Source organism: Varroa destructor, unplaced genomic scaffold (assembly GCF_002443255.2).
Source record: "Varroa destructor unplaced genomic scaffold, Vdes_3.0 BEIS01000005.1, whole genome shotgun sequence".
NCBI lineage: Eukaryota > Metazoa > Arthropoda > Arachnida > Mesostigmata > Varroidae > Varroa > Varroa destructor.
This window is the reverse complement of record NW_019211458.1, coordinates 19,916,694-19,932,258: the sequence shown is the minus strand read 5'-3', so window position 1 is coordinate 19,932,258 and position 15,565 is coordinate 19,916,694. Positions and strand designations below refer to the sequence as shown.

Here is a 15,565-nt window from a genome sequence, read left to right as displayed (position 1 = left end):
AAGATAGGTTGACTTGTTGCAGCGAATACCAACTTAGACTTGTATATTGAACGTGATATGAAATAGGTTACCGCCGGACGTTTGGTAAGTTCCTGTTTAGGCATCCTCTTGTGTTAAACAGCGGAGCAGCAAGCTTCAACGTTCATATAACAAGTACAAGAAGTAGCATACAGTTAATACTGCCAGGCATAACTTCCCAGGATGTTGTTGAAACCTTACAGGCATGCCAACTGGCACTTGTATGGTAATATTTTCTATTGCTCACCGAAATACGCACTGTTAGCTAGTTAAGCGCTATGCAGGTTTTCCGAGTTCTGCAATAAGTCCCATTATCTCAGACTACTGACTCTTCCTCTTTATAATGAGCCCAATTTAATTTTACTTATATTACGCCCATATGCAAATATAAGTAACTGACCCAACTTTGCGTCCTTAAGTTAGCCCGAAATATTTAAGACCTCTCTTTTCTCTCGGATCTTCCTACTTTTTACACAGTTCTCAATGGCGTCGGCTGAGCTTTTCAGTGGGCTAGTTAAGAAACAGAGGGTTACATAATTCCAGTTTACTATCCCGTAGTAGCAATCTAAAGTACTCCATTTGTATACAATGTAAAAATTAAAGCTATAAATACGGCTCGTATTTTCGCCTTTCTATTGGATATAAATATAACTACTATACAGTTACCATAGGAAATAAAGTGTGCTTTGGTAGTAGCAAAAACTGACGCTGCAAGTTATAAATATTAAATTTTATTAGCAAACTTATTTAGATGACAACTTACATTGCACAAGCTCTCACCTTGTCGTCTCTACGCTGTGATCACCTCTTTCGATTGCTATCGACGTGAATTTCAACACTAGCTCGTCCGTTTCTTCACACCTCACAAAATTTTCCCGACTGAGTTCAGCAGGAAGCCACGGCACTGCAAGCAGCCAAATGTGTAATTCTTGTGTACCTTATTTACTGGAATAAATGCAAGCATACAAACAGATGGGTTGGATATGTCCCAGCTCAGGGGTCGCTCTTAGAGCCTCACGATCATCGTACACCGTTGCCCCTACACGACAGCCGCCGTATAGTTGCCACCCTCTACGACGGTTCTGCTGCTATACAACATATGGCACTTCGAGTAGTAGAAAAATGAAGATGAAAGAAGGGAAAAGGCAAACAAACAGAAAAAAACAGCAGTGCCGGTCGCGAACACGGGATGTCGTAACTGACTGGCCCCGTCATTCAAACATGTCGAGGCGTTTACTATCAGCTTAAGTATCGGTAACGGCAGGCGCGCACGTGATTTGGATGAACTGAAACTAATAGCAACTCCATACTACGAATCGGCGACGGAAATAGAAACATAGAAATCAATAGATGATAGCCTGCCGTATTCGTCTGCGACTGTCTCGGACACCATCTAGAAAAAAAGCCTTGGTATAACTGGAGAATGTCTTCACGAGGCCAGCGACAGGCGGCAGTGGCCAGTCGCAGTTTTATCGTCGCGGTTGGCAAATGCCGGTTGCTGCTGACGCGGGTACCGCTGTCGCCTGTGAGTGTACGTGGTCGCGCGTCTCCCTTTAGTTCATCTCTCCGCTCTACGACGCTTTCTCTCCACTGTTTTGACAACGAAACTAATTGCTTGCTAACTGCCAGAGAACGTATTGCGATCGGTAACCGAGACGTCTTGCACAAATAGCTTGCGACACGAGGGTATCCGAATTAGTTTGCACCTGACGTATTACCAGCCTTCTTCTTTTAGGCTGATGATTGTCCCGCTCTCATTAAAGTGACACAATCAAAGCTATTGTAAAGATGCAAAAAAGGTTGGCGATAGCAAAGAAACAAGTCGTAGGAGAGGGATGAGCTTTCCGAAAAATTCACAACAGGTCTAACGTTCAGGACGACTTTACGCTGCAAGCACTTATGACGATTGATCCGAGCATCATACTTACAGTGCTATAGTGATTGTCACTATTTTTTGTACTAGTGAGATCGAATCAGCGGGTTAGAATCGGTTCATTTTAATCAGAAGTGCTCAGTGGTTTAAATCCGCGCGGATGGATTGTTCAATAAGCGATCTTCATTGGAAATCCATCAACCCGGGCTCGAGACGATACTTGATGTGTCGCCTGAAACAGAGGCAGCACAACGATATTTAGTAAAGTTAAATTTCACATGAATTTGTAGGGGTGTCACCATTGTTTTGGCTGAAGACCACTCCACTGGGAGAAAAAATCCTGTAGACCGTGATTTACATTACACGTGAATGGCAAGGGCGTTCACTGCCTCGCCTATAGCGGCCACCCTCTGGGCGCAAGACGGGCTGAGCCAAGCGGTACATATGTTCTAATGACGTAGTACTTTATACCCAAAGCGCAGTCATTGAAGCTCGAACATCGTTCTAAACATTCGAATACCTTTATGAAGCCAATCGACATACGAGTGTATATATATATACACTCGTATATATTAGTGCTTCCTTCTAGAAACTAGACTTATGATCTATTCATATGCGCCTTATTTCATGTATAAATAGGTCACTGTCATAAGGGCGGTGATGGATATATAACGTTGTATTCAGTTCCATATGTTGGGAACTGCAATTCGCAGTGTATCGGAGTATGCCAATAACGCCTTGAATCTATAAATCTCAGGAATATTTCACTATCCAACATATAGGAGGGCTCTACATTCTACTCACGGTATATCGCACCAGCCGCCGCTAACTTTCATAAAAGGAACACAAAAACGCGTCCCCCACTTATTTGCCCGCGGCTGAGATGTAACAGGATTTTCTCCGCACGGATTCGTACTCAGTTAAGTCGAATAGAAGGCAGTGGTACATATTGACACAGATATACGCGCTGGAGGTTTTCTTTATATCTTATTCTATATAATATTTATTTAACGGAAAAACGTGATCTCAACTATGTTATAAGGCGAAGCTTACCAAAAACGTCTTCGTGATTCCTATTTTTTTTTTTACTGCGTATTCATAATTCTATTGGCTAAACCTAGTTCGAACCTCTCACATTTCTACTATTAAGAAGTGAACCAATATAATAATGATAGTAATGTCGAAATGGTTTTTCTAGGAGATGAAGCTTGTCAATAAAAATATATAAAATGCGGTGGTATGACCTTTGTTACGTACTTGAAGATTTCAGCTGGAAAGCTGGCACTTCTTATACTTAGGATAAAATTAAATAAGGCCTTAGACAAGTGGTGAGTGCACGGCTGTACTCCACGAGTACAGATAAAATAGGCATCGTTCAAGTTTATATTCGTGGTTTTGAAGTTGAAGTTAGTCATTTTTTTCCGAGCAGCACGATACGCGCACTTAACAATAGACCAGTTGCAAGAAGGGCACTTCAATAAGAAATTGGGATCAGTCTAGTAAGATAATAATGTGGTAAATTTCCTGAATCAGAAAAATAGAATTCTTATAGCCGAACAGCTGCAACGGGGTGACGGAAGTATTGCAGTACAGCCGGGTTTCAGAATAACAACAGGAAAATTGTAAATGTAACAGTTCGACAATTGGGTAACGCTTGTTACTAGGTCGGGTGTAACGCGAGCCAGAATCTATAACAGGCTGATGATAAGTGCGGCATGGTAACAAGATCGTTAACAAATTTTAGTGACGGAATAGATGAAAGCAGTCAGAGCGACGGCATAATTACTTACGTATTTATAAGGTCCTGTGTACGACCATCCTAATAAAATACTGTCGACTGTTCTGTTACCAAGCCTTTTGGTCCTTCATCGTTTTCTGACTGGGCTTTCCGTGTCGAAAGTGTACCTTAGCGAGAACTTTGATGGAAAATTCGGGAGCTAGTCTAAAATTGATAGTGATTATTTCGTTAGAAAGAAATGAACGAAGCCGGTATTGAAGAGCTCGAATTTAGTATTCTTTTTTTCGGAAATAGTAAGTAATACGCTGTTTAGGTGGCCACCACCATTGTTATCGAAACGACAGTGGTTTACAATGGCGTACAGCTATCCTTGGATGCCCCTTAGCCGAAGATAAGCGAACAAAAGTTTGCTATATATATATATATATATATATATGTGGACTATGCTAATAAGCTCGAAGAGAATGGAAGGCCGACTTATCACCTTTTCCCTTCCGGCGGTCTCAAAACGAACTCTTTATCAGGTACCGCATACTGATAAAGCTACTACATGTTAGAGCTAGTTAATGGACAGTTAGTATATAAACAGGCAAAGTGCTTTGTCAATCTAACAATGTTTTTCGCAGCGCGCCGTCTGCTGCACCATTAACGCATGATTTCATAGGACATCAATCCGCTAAGCTAGCGTTTATTATGAGTTTATCTTTAAGGTATTTTCTACTGCAGAGAAGACAATCGTTATCAGTTACGGAACTTGCTGAATAGCAGTGTAAAAAGCCTATGCCGTCAGGTACGAGAAATCGAATTTCGCTCTGTGAGTACGCGCAAGCTGGATGATTGGCTCTTGGGACCGAAAACATAATGACCACTTAGAATTGCGAAGTGACGTTTAAGTTAAGTTACGCATCCAGGCGGAGTAGCTACACAAAAATCATATAGGACATAAATATTAATAATAGTAATAGACAAACAAGTGAATTGATAGTCAACAATGAGTGTTACACAGCATGGACGGCCAAGACGGTTGTTTCAACTTACTTTTCAATCGTACAGCTGCTTAACACGAATATAAAGTTATTTCTTTCAGAAAAAGAGACGAAGCACGACACGCTTGATGTAGAACGCTCGATTTACACGACGTTTTTATCTAGAATATCGTATCCTTTTAGATATATGTCTATGTGAGCATGAACGTTATCATGTTTTGATCATTGCGTATTGCAAATTTGTGGCGACTACGACAGGTTCTAATTCAATCCAAACATGATCACAATACTCAATGATAACATGCACACAAGGTATCAAGTTCAGCTAATTTTACACGATTTCATTGTAGAGCATTGGAAAAAAAAAGGTTTACTTGCCAACCCATCATTCAGGTATTCAATTTTCCTCTGTTGGTCTCATAGCAGGGTTAATACACGCGTATAATTTTCTTTCGTATGCTAGCGGCATTGTAGATCATAGAAAATACATGGATAAGAAGACGTGAGGGCCATTTTCAGTAAGCTAAAGGTGGCTTTCGTACAGCCAAGGTAGGATTTTATACCAGAAATTCAGTTATCTATAGTAACATTTTAAGTTGACAACAGTAATCACCATAAAGATTACTAAACACATCGGACAACATGACCCCACTTCGGACAAATAAGGCCAATCCTTTAGTTCCTCTATGGCCTTCAATATAAAAAAAAAGCCCGAAAATTATTGGCACGACAACCTCGTCGCCAAAATCAAGGAGGCCGCTTTTCACAATGTGCCCAGGAGCTGGATCTCAGAATGACACAGGTCAAATTGTATAGATAATGAAAGTAATTCTCTGTCGGCGAGGAAGTACGGCTTATTCGAAAGTAAAGCATCATGTTTTTGTCTAAAAATTATACCGGGTGCAGATTCTAAAGAGCCAAGCGATTAACCGCCCACTGTCCAGTAGGAGACATACATACGACGATTTGGGCATTGCGAAACAGCGGCACGCAAATTACCAGTTCGGAGAGAAATTTCACAAAGACCCAATCCGCTTTGACCTGATTTCGCTTTGTAAATAGTCGAAAAAAAGAATCACGCGTTTAACGGTTGCCAATTCGCTTTCACTTGGCTACTTTCGAACGCTAACAACACTAGTGTGCTTATAAAAACTATATATAGGTACGTGATAAGTTTTTGAAGGGCACTTTTAGAATACAGGTTATTCATTACCGTCGTCGAAGTTATAAATATATTAAGGTTTAAGATCGGCACGCTCCTTTGTGCATGAACTCGAATTAGAAATCACTTTGCCCCGCGTTAAAAAGTATGGAAGTTTAACGATAACTGAACGGTCCGACAGTTAAGCATTGATTACACACGCATGTCAAAAAAGTGCTACTCATTGAGAACGATTCAGAGGCTGTATCAGGTTAGTTAATGGGGGCACGACATCCTAAAACATCGCTTAGTAGCAAAAATCAGGTCTTCGACAGTTGCAGCGCGGGCTCTGGTCAGTGTGGCTAGTTTAGCCAAAGGGGTGCTTGGCAAAGGATCGCTGGGGTGACGCCGACATAGAAACTATTTAGCTTTCCTGCATTTAGCCAAGTAAATTATTGGCCTAGTTTACCTTCGGAACATCTACTACTATGCACATCTATTACACTTCCGCACTCTACTGTGTCAAGTTTTATATTTGGTACTGTCTTTGAGTACTGCTTCAGCCTCCACTTGAGCTTTATGAAGAATCACTTTACCATCCCGCTTCATATCGAAATAATAACACGTGGCTATGAGCGGGTTTTAAACATGGGCAACCTTGTAGTGGTAGGCAACTGAATGACGGCCTAGCTATCTTGAGGTTGGTTTGCAGAACTGTACCGTATAGTTGACAGGAATTGACATTTTATGTAGGCCTCACTTTTAGCCGTTTCTTTATTAAATCAGCTATTATCTGGAAAAAGTGTAATACATACAAATGCACAAGTAGTTTTAAGAGGGCATTTCCCTCTAAATATAGAAGCATTGCACAGAGCATCTGTGCGGATTGTTTATTATTGCGGACGACACAATCTATACGCTGCGATGTGCGCTGGAATCTTCGTAGGCCAAGTGATCTGTCACTTTTTTCACTTACATCGTATTCTATGAGACACTTCATTGTAGTTCTCAGCTGTTCGATTTAAACTACAGCAGGGGTCAAAAATACTAGAGGTGAAAACTAGCCGACCTGTTCCATCGAAATGTCGTCATAAGGACCTTTCTTTCATCACGCAATGATTTCATTATGTTGTTGCCCACCCATCCCCAGATGCGGAACAGGTGCTGCTAGGTATTTTTTCCAGACTTTATATAGACCCCATTTTTACGGGCTGATCAAATTATCGTTCTTTATCTACGGAATGATTAGTTTCATTTATTATTGATAAAATGAAAAACATATATATATATATATATATATATATATATATAACACATGAAGTAAAGTTACGTCGATAAAAAGGATCTAACCTACGATGTTATTGTAGATTGAGACATCAGGACAATTTGTGGTGTTGGTATACTTCCGATAATTGCGGCCCATAAAATCTGGTTGTCATAATAGAGACGCAATGACATCTTTAAAGGAGATTTGCTATCGTTGTTGCTAGTTATAGCTCCCAACTCGTAGAATTTAAGTCGATTTCGGCCATCTTGTTCATCTATATGCGAATTATGCTGAAGTTGGTAAAAGGCAGTCATTCACACCATCGCATCAACAGGGCCAAACAAGGCTAGAAGTTGCATTATCTATACAACGAACACGTGCAAATAAGCAACGTGCTTAGACTAAGCAGGCCTTGGTAATAGGTGCACGGTCCTGATTCGCCGTTTGCTTTAGTAAGGTATGATTGAGTGCACTTTGAATTCTGCATTCAGTGATTCCTTAGCATTCTAATCGTCAATTAGGTCTTCGTGACGGTCAAGATATGACTGTGTATTTGGTCACCGGAATTACACATATCCATTGAATGCTGCTGATGATGGAATTCCATCCTCCAACATTACTATAGCGAAAAACGTGAAACACATTATATATTCCCCTTCCAGTTCACTGGTCAAAACCTACGTATCTGCAGTGGGTCTATGACATTTCCCCATCATTCTTCATAAATTAATCTAGACCAATGGCCTCATTAAAAAACTATTAAAGATTTCATACACGCTACAAATAATCACGAGAATAAAATATCTCGTTTAGGCAACAGCGCTTGAATCTTTTTTTCTTAGTCATTCAGTCTCTCTTACTTGCAATTAAAGGCAATCAAGTGGAGAAATATTAAAAATGATTGTAAGGTAGTAAACGTAAGTAGACCTTTAGTAACAGCGCATGCGAGAAAGCTGGTTGTGCGTTCCCAGGTTATATTATATTAGGTACGTTTTTCGTCAATTTCATCGCGTAATATCACCAGCTTCTTGAAAGAGCTAATAAATGAAGTAGTAACCCAGAGAATCAATTCCAATATGACGTAGTGGAAATTTTACGGTCTTAGCATGAAAAAAACGCAAAAAAAACAGGCAGACACTCTGGGAAACTTCTGAGCATACTCATTTAGGATTGTAAGGGGTATGTTTGAAAAAAGTTGCGAAGCACAAGTTGACGCAAACAATCCACTACGGATCTTGCGGAAGAGGGATTTCCGAGACTGATGACCAGATAGAGCACCGATTAAGGGATACTACTTAAATAGGACCTTTTGTCGGAAAACTGACAACCAGTTAACAAGATAAAGCTGTCAAAGGGTCAATAACCCCCAGGAGTTGTCCTACTTCTTACCAGGTCAACCGGTCCATTACAATGCATGTGTAGAGTTAAAAGCGATATAAAACAAAAGAAATCGCTTCTTAGCAAGAAGACGAGTACAAAAACAGGACCGAATCCCGTGCCAGTTCTGTGGTACACCATTCTTATCATAATTGAGTAATAACAACCGAAAAGCATGAACTTTTCTTCATACTATTAAGAAAATGTCATTTTAAGCGCACTACGTCAAAGCAAGGGAATCGCGGCGCTATCTCAATTAACGTGTTTAAGTAGCGAGTAGGGCTATGCAGAGTAAAGCAATAGATCAAAAGCGAACGCTTTTTTATTTGGTTTCTTCACAGTATATACAGGAGTAGCAGAGGCAGGTAGTATTACGTTGTAATGTTTAACCGGATATACCTTCGGGAATCAAAGGATACTTCGTTCCGAAAAGATGCTGATAGACGTGAGCTTTACTTATTTTAGCAACTCGTGAACCGAGCAAGGATCGTTTCATGCGGTTTTGTAGAACGTCGGGAACTTCTTGAGCGCGTTTTATAACGAAACAGCTCTGGAATAACAATTAGTTTTTAAACAGGGGAACTAGGGTTAATAACACGTGGGGCATGCGCGGTATGTTACTTTTACTTAATACTATATATCGTATGGTATATGCCATCGGTAAAACTTAAATCAAGCATTATTAGCCAGGGGTTTAGCCATCGCGTCAGTACTATGTCCTAAAACACAGCATTATATAGACGGCTGACATTTTATGGAAATGATTCAAGACTGTATTCAATATGGGATCTTGGACTAAAACCGGGCGAAAGTTGTCAGCTTTTAGAGCTTTTAAGTTCTGACAACGCCAGAACTTCTCCTCAGCCACTGCAGAATTCTATGCGACATTATTTTATTCCTCGTCAGTTTCAGCGCAACATGTACATGGGTTCTTTATCAACGTAAATCCTCGAGAAGTTAGGTATTACGCATTTCTGTCAAAGCTATTTTGCGTCCATACGCTGTGTTTCGCTCGTGAACAACTTGCTAGTGTAGCAAATAGGTAAAATCGAACTTGCTAAGCGTTTGGTCCGTTTCTGGTCCTAATACGGTAGCTCCGCTTGACTTAGGAGGAAAACAGATTCAAATACGCACGCAACTAAGGACACATTGTCCTTTCTTTAAATGCTACTGTTATTTATAGTACTACTGCGCGACTTATTTTCGGTGGGTTAGCTTCTGGTGCTGCAAGTTCCAATCAATGTAGCTATAACGCACGAACCCGCTTCTATCCTAATGACAAAACTTAATCTATTGATTTTATAGCGAAATTATGCCTTTTTGCTAATTAAACTAGTATCAATTATGGATCGCGTATCGTCTACAACGTTATTGTTGAACTAAGAACGTCCCTCATGTTGAATTATCTCGCCAAATATCTGTATAAACCAACCAACTTCTTTTTAGCTGTATTTTAGATAATGGTAATAAAATCTATTTTTGATACACATGTATAACTGCCGTTCCTGTTATTATCCGCTGACATACGTAGTCGATGTCGCTAGACGATCTTCGAGCGTCGTACACGTAAGTGGATAGTCAATAGTCTAAGTTCAGGCGTAGCAATCTTTCTTCAGTTCGAGTCTTAGCTCAGCTGTTGGCTCGAGGCTGTGCGATAAGATCAGCCGCTGAAGCCCGGCAGCTAGAAATCAAAGCAGATTTGGAATTTATTCAAACTCGAACGCTCTGCCGCAGTGACTGCCCTTGCCGATGCTGTTCCAGGTGTTCAGCACCGACTATGATTGCAACTTCGATGATAACAAAATTAGTAGCCATCAAGCGGCCGATAAGGCAATAGGACCAATGATAGCCCAAGCATTTGCCGTCTAGGAGAGAAGAAACGAACGCATCAAACGGACAAGTTGATCGTGGCACCGCCACTCTGTCGTCGGTCAGCTAGCTGGCAAGCAAACGAATCGGTATCCCTAGCAAAATCGGCATTTGCCGCGGAAAGAACTGATATGGCAATCTACGAACAAGACAGCGTCCCGACAGTAGCATTTTGGGCCAGCTAACTGTCATTGATCATATCGTCATCAGTAGACTGTCTCAGCCTCCCTCGAACGTGAACGTGCGTTACTTCAAGAAGAACATGACTTTCCACGCCTAGTGAAATTATTTGGGAATAAAACGTGATGAGGAGGTCTTGATTACTTTGCCTGTTTATTTGAACGTTATAGCTAGTAATATTTCATACACAGGTGCAATTTACTGAGCACTTACTGACAGAACGTGGTACGTGAGACGTTAAGATCCGCATAATGTTTCATTTAAGACACTCGAAGGCTGAGCGAGGCCATTCTTAACAAAGATTTACATGTATTGGTCGTTGAAAAATTTCTGAACAAAGCCGGATTACTGGCCGTACAGGAAACAGAGACTTTATTGAAGTGCTCCGGCAAACTCGTTGGCCGTTTTTCCATAGCTAACTAGTGTAATGGGAATGGATGAACCAGCGATAATGTACGATGTGTGAACACGACTAAACACAGCCTGACAAACGTAACACCTGAACGACTATTGCGTCTATGCAGATCAACGTAACCATCAGCATTGAATGTTACTAACTGAAAAAATCAAGAAAGATCATTGGCTGCTTTTCAATGCATAGAACGTTGACCGCAGTCGAACGATTTTTGGCAAATGGCGGCTAGCAAACAGCGACATTCGCTGGGGCATACGTGCGTTTAATGGCCCGAACGTAGTGGTATTGATAAATTCGCGGTTCGTATTACGCCCATGTTTGATGACGAAACGCGTCGGCATCACATTGCCCTTATCTGGGTATTTGGCGGTGTACCTAGCTGTGTTAGGCCCAGATGGGTCAATAAGAATAATCGAACAATGCCTGACTTTAGGTTTGCGGTTACAGTATTTAACTCCACATGAGGATGAAGACGGCGGCACGTTCACTCTTGATACGTGAATTTACGAAGGCATTCTGTTGGCTGATTGTCACGTCATTATCACAAAGTGGAACGTCTCATACTTTAGCATTCAGAGAAATTGATGAGATCTCTTTTCGACAGCCAGATTGTCGTATTTGAAAGCGGGAAAAATATAGCATTTTTGTTACATAAAAATTGAAAAAATTCTAGCCTTTCGAAGTAAGGCTTAAAAGGTAATATTTCGTTTGTTTTGCCAAGTACAATGATAAGGCTATCATACGGCGACAATCTAGTTGTTTCAACTCAAAATCCGGTGTCGCGCGCAAATTGCTGCGACCTTTGCAAATAAAGGGTAAAAAAACGTCATTTGGAAAACCATCCATCTTGTGACGCTTGATTTATTTTGTGGGGAGACCAAATGTTGCCGGATATAGCCTTCAGTATCTTTTGGGTCCTCTGTAGAAGTAAACAAATTTTCACCTGCGTTGTGCGCCTTGCCATTTTTGTGCTAAAATTGTTTGCGCAAATACAGTGAAAACGAGTATACCTAGCTTCATTTCATAAAACGATAAAAACAATGGACAGATCATTTATCCGGTGTCGTCTGGCTTTGGCTCGTCTTATGAAATTCGATTTTTTTTGTAAAGCTTCTTTTTTTGCTAAATTTTGTGTCGCTGGCATCACGTAGTTTTCGATACATCTACATATGAAAAATTTTTTTGCAGATATTGACTTTTGCACTGGTCCACTTTTTGCTACTTTTTTTCAAATCCTTTTATTTTGAAATGAATACGAATCGGAATAGATTATTATCCTTCATGATCCATTGCTATTGTAGCCCTTGTAAACCTTGGCACCAGCTCTCACTAAACTAGCGAACGGGATTACTGTAGTTTTATTGGAAATTCATTTCCAACGACAATTAGCAGGCGAACAAACCAAGCGGATCGCTTGATTAATCACAAGATGCTGTTTTTTGGGGGGCGTCCGTTGTCGTTTAGTTTGTCGAACCTTGTAATGCACGAGCCAACAGCGCACCGCAAGCTAACAGATATTTTATTCCCTTACCGTAATTAAGCTATTTTTTGAATAATAATGCGCACAAACTGAGCTGCTTTCCAGAGGTCCACGAACTGGAAACCTTTTACAGACGTAATTATACTGACATACTTCAACCGGACAAAATACGGTTTCACAGAATTGGTACGTAAACCTCTTCTACAAAAGCTAGTGTTTTTGTCCGAAATTCGTATGTATACTGTGGCCGAGAAAAAAGAAAAAAATAAAACTTTTTCGCGTTCTGTCGACAATTAGTCACTGCTAATCTGACCATGTATGACATTGGAAAACAAAGTCCAAAACTTTGCTTAGGATCAATTATAGCGCATATTCCATGAGTTGAATCAATCAATATAATTTCCTAATTAATTCTTTAATTTCTTTGATTTCTTTCGCCATAGAATTCTATGAGGTCACAATAATCCAAACCGAACAGTAAACAAAAAGGCGCCAACAAATAGGTACTGCCTAAAACATTCGGTGTCCATACGTACAAACGGTTCACGACGATCTTTTTGTAAAAGCTTAATGTAAGTATTATCTACTCATGCTCAGCAAAACGTTACACGGATTTCCACCAATTCCCGCCTTTTCACTTGAAAACAATGAATCCGTGCGAAGAAGTATGGATTCGCTCTTCCCATATCCCAGATATGGCTAACTACTATAGTAGCGTTTTCTCAATACTATGAGTTTAGTTAGCACCTTATAGCTACAGGTTATAAAATTAATTTCTATATTCATATTTTTCCTTTTGTCTATGGTCCTGTAGCAGGCGGAACGGCCTTGCCAGATCTAGTCGGTATTAGAGAAAGACAGATAAAACCCGCCAGTAATTATAATTCTGTTCGTCTGTCATTAAAGCCTCATAATTATTAGAAATCTTTCCTAGATATGCTTCGTATAGTAAAAATAACATCCTATTTTTACATTCAGTCAATCTGTTTAATCAAAAGGAGATGAAGGATTGCACGAACTATGTTTGTGTTTGCTTTTTTTTTTTGTTATAGATTCTTAGATTTAATCAAATGTGGGGCACAGGTGAACATTCTTATATAACACAGAAAAAAAAACTATTTAGGTCATTGTTTTGACCTGAATTTTGCGAGAAGCTGACGGTGGCTGTGGCAGGCAGCTCCTACGATAGTTACCTATGGATGAACTAATAGCCTCTTTCATATGTGGTTATTTGTTAATATTTGCTATTGTATGCCTCCATGGAAAAGATCGTCTCGATGACATCATTCTCCGATAGGCTTTCAGGCCTTCGGCGTACCTTGTAAGGATCGCGCTATATTATTGATTTGCAAGATCAATGCAAAATACGGTGACTACTACTATCGTTCCCGTTATGATGCGCTGATGATGTGTTCTCTTATGAAATTTCAACAACCTGTTGAAACTAAGTGTAGACACACTCGATTCACTATTGGGAATCAGCTTAATGGCAGTAAAACGTGCAGCATCTACGTTTTAGTTACTAGTGCGTACGAAAAAAGAGCGACATTGACTGAAGCTGGCAATAATACATACACCTACAGCGTAAAGGTTCAAATAAAACTGTCGAGTGAAAAATAAACTTTGAAACAACTTTGTTAACTTCCCAACGACTGGACTCAACGGAACTTTTTGTGCTTGTTCAATTTTAGAGTTACATCTTTGTACCTACCAGCTCTATAACATATGGAGAAGTAAATGTACATTGAAAAATTAGCCAATTTCCTAGAAAAGGCAGAGAACTATTGCTTTCAAACAATAAGCCTATCCTAATGTGCTGATGTCTATGCATTTACCTTGTGCCCATGTACAACGCGATGTTTACCCTACCATACCTCTATCGAATCGCCTATTTACTTAGATCAGTAAATGTGAATTGGTTTACCTTTGGGCGTCTTGTGCGAGCGTTGAATTTATACGAAGAACTTGGTTAAATCACCACTATCTTTTGCTAATTGCAGACAAGATCGTTTTTTTTTTTTTTTTTTACCAGAAAAAGCCTTTTCACTGATCACTGTGTGTGATGCGTTCTGGTACGGTTCTCTAATGTTTGTCTATTTTGATCGCTATCGTTCTCATGTCTCCGTCTGCTTCCGGCACATTTTGTTGCGATCCAGATAAGCCATGAGAGCTGCATACGACGACCGGCTACCACTTTGGGTGCAATGAGATAGATAAAGGTAAAAAAATACTAATTACCTCTCAGACCATTTTCGTCCACTAATTTGATACGGCGATTCCGGTACGCTGCTATCCAGTCCCTCGCAGATACGCGTGCACCAGTTCCGTGACTCTTGAGTGTTGCCCCAACAACAGATGTGCTGAAGTGGCTAGTGACGTTATTTTAACGGCTCTGTTTTGTGTGCAGGTCTTGACGTTTTCTTATATGTATGTTTTTACCGTATACATAATCTTATCTAAACTGGTAGCAGTTCACTAATATTTGACGAAAAAGGTCGTTCAAGCCGACGCTAACTGAAATTATGCACGAGCACGCCATTTTGCAGTGGCCTTAGCGTGCATCTCTCCCATACGAGCGAACCACTTAACCGTCTATAGTGACGCGTGCGTGCCAAATTGTTTAGCTACGTCCGTCGCTACATGTATGTCTTATGCTGCCGCAACTCTTTACAAGATCGGAGACACTGCTACACTGATTGGCTGCACCCATCCGCTACCGCTGTCGCTATTGTTCCACCGGGTATAGCGGCCAGCAAGAATACAGTAGAGTGACTGTAGATGGCGATTTTGCTCCCATAATATGAGAAGAGAAAGAGTCGTCGACGATAAGGACATTTGCTTTGTTGGAGAGAGTAGATCGGATCGACAAGACGGCGCGACGTTTGCAGCTGCTGCTGCCGTTGCAGCCGCCCCCATTTTCAGCTACCTCTCTTTCACCAGGATCACCACAAGTAACAATTGCAGTGAAAACACGAATAATGATGCCGGCTTCCAAACAGTGTTCCGTCAAAGGGCACAGCTGACAGGGTGCCTCGTCGGCCCCAATACTTTACCCCTGTTCAAGTGACAGTCGCACCTGACTCATTTAGATTAAGCTTGACCATTGACGGTAATTTCTATCATTGCTTTGCTGGTGTTGTTTACACTTCTGTGTCTGCTGTTATTGCCGCTGCCGGGAACCTGAATACTGAGTCAGACCGTTATCTCAGCGTGGATGTAGC

General features: G+C 40.6%; 1 protein-coding gene across 5 annotated transcripts in view; it reads right to left on the bottom strand.

Moving 5' to 3' along the window:
- Window positions 1-15,095, bottom strand: part of LOC111250732 (monocarboxylate transporter 12-B-like) — a 40,134-nt gene extending 25,039 nt beyond the window's left edge. Inside the window, exons 1-3 of one of the 5 annotated variants that reach the window (XM_022806376.2) lie at window positions 14,583-15,095; window positions 1,947-2,123; window positions 799-922 (exon numbers count right to left, since the gene is read on the bottom strand). The gene's annotated coding sequence lies outside the window, so the exon portion shown is untranslated. The other 4 variants (XM_086990088.1, XM_086990089.1, XM_022806377.2 and 1 more) reach the window with 4 other exon arrangements.
- Window positions 15,096-15,565: the final 470 nt, after the last annotated feature.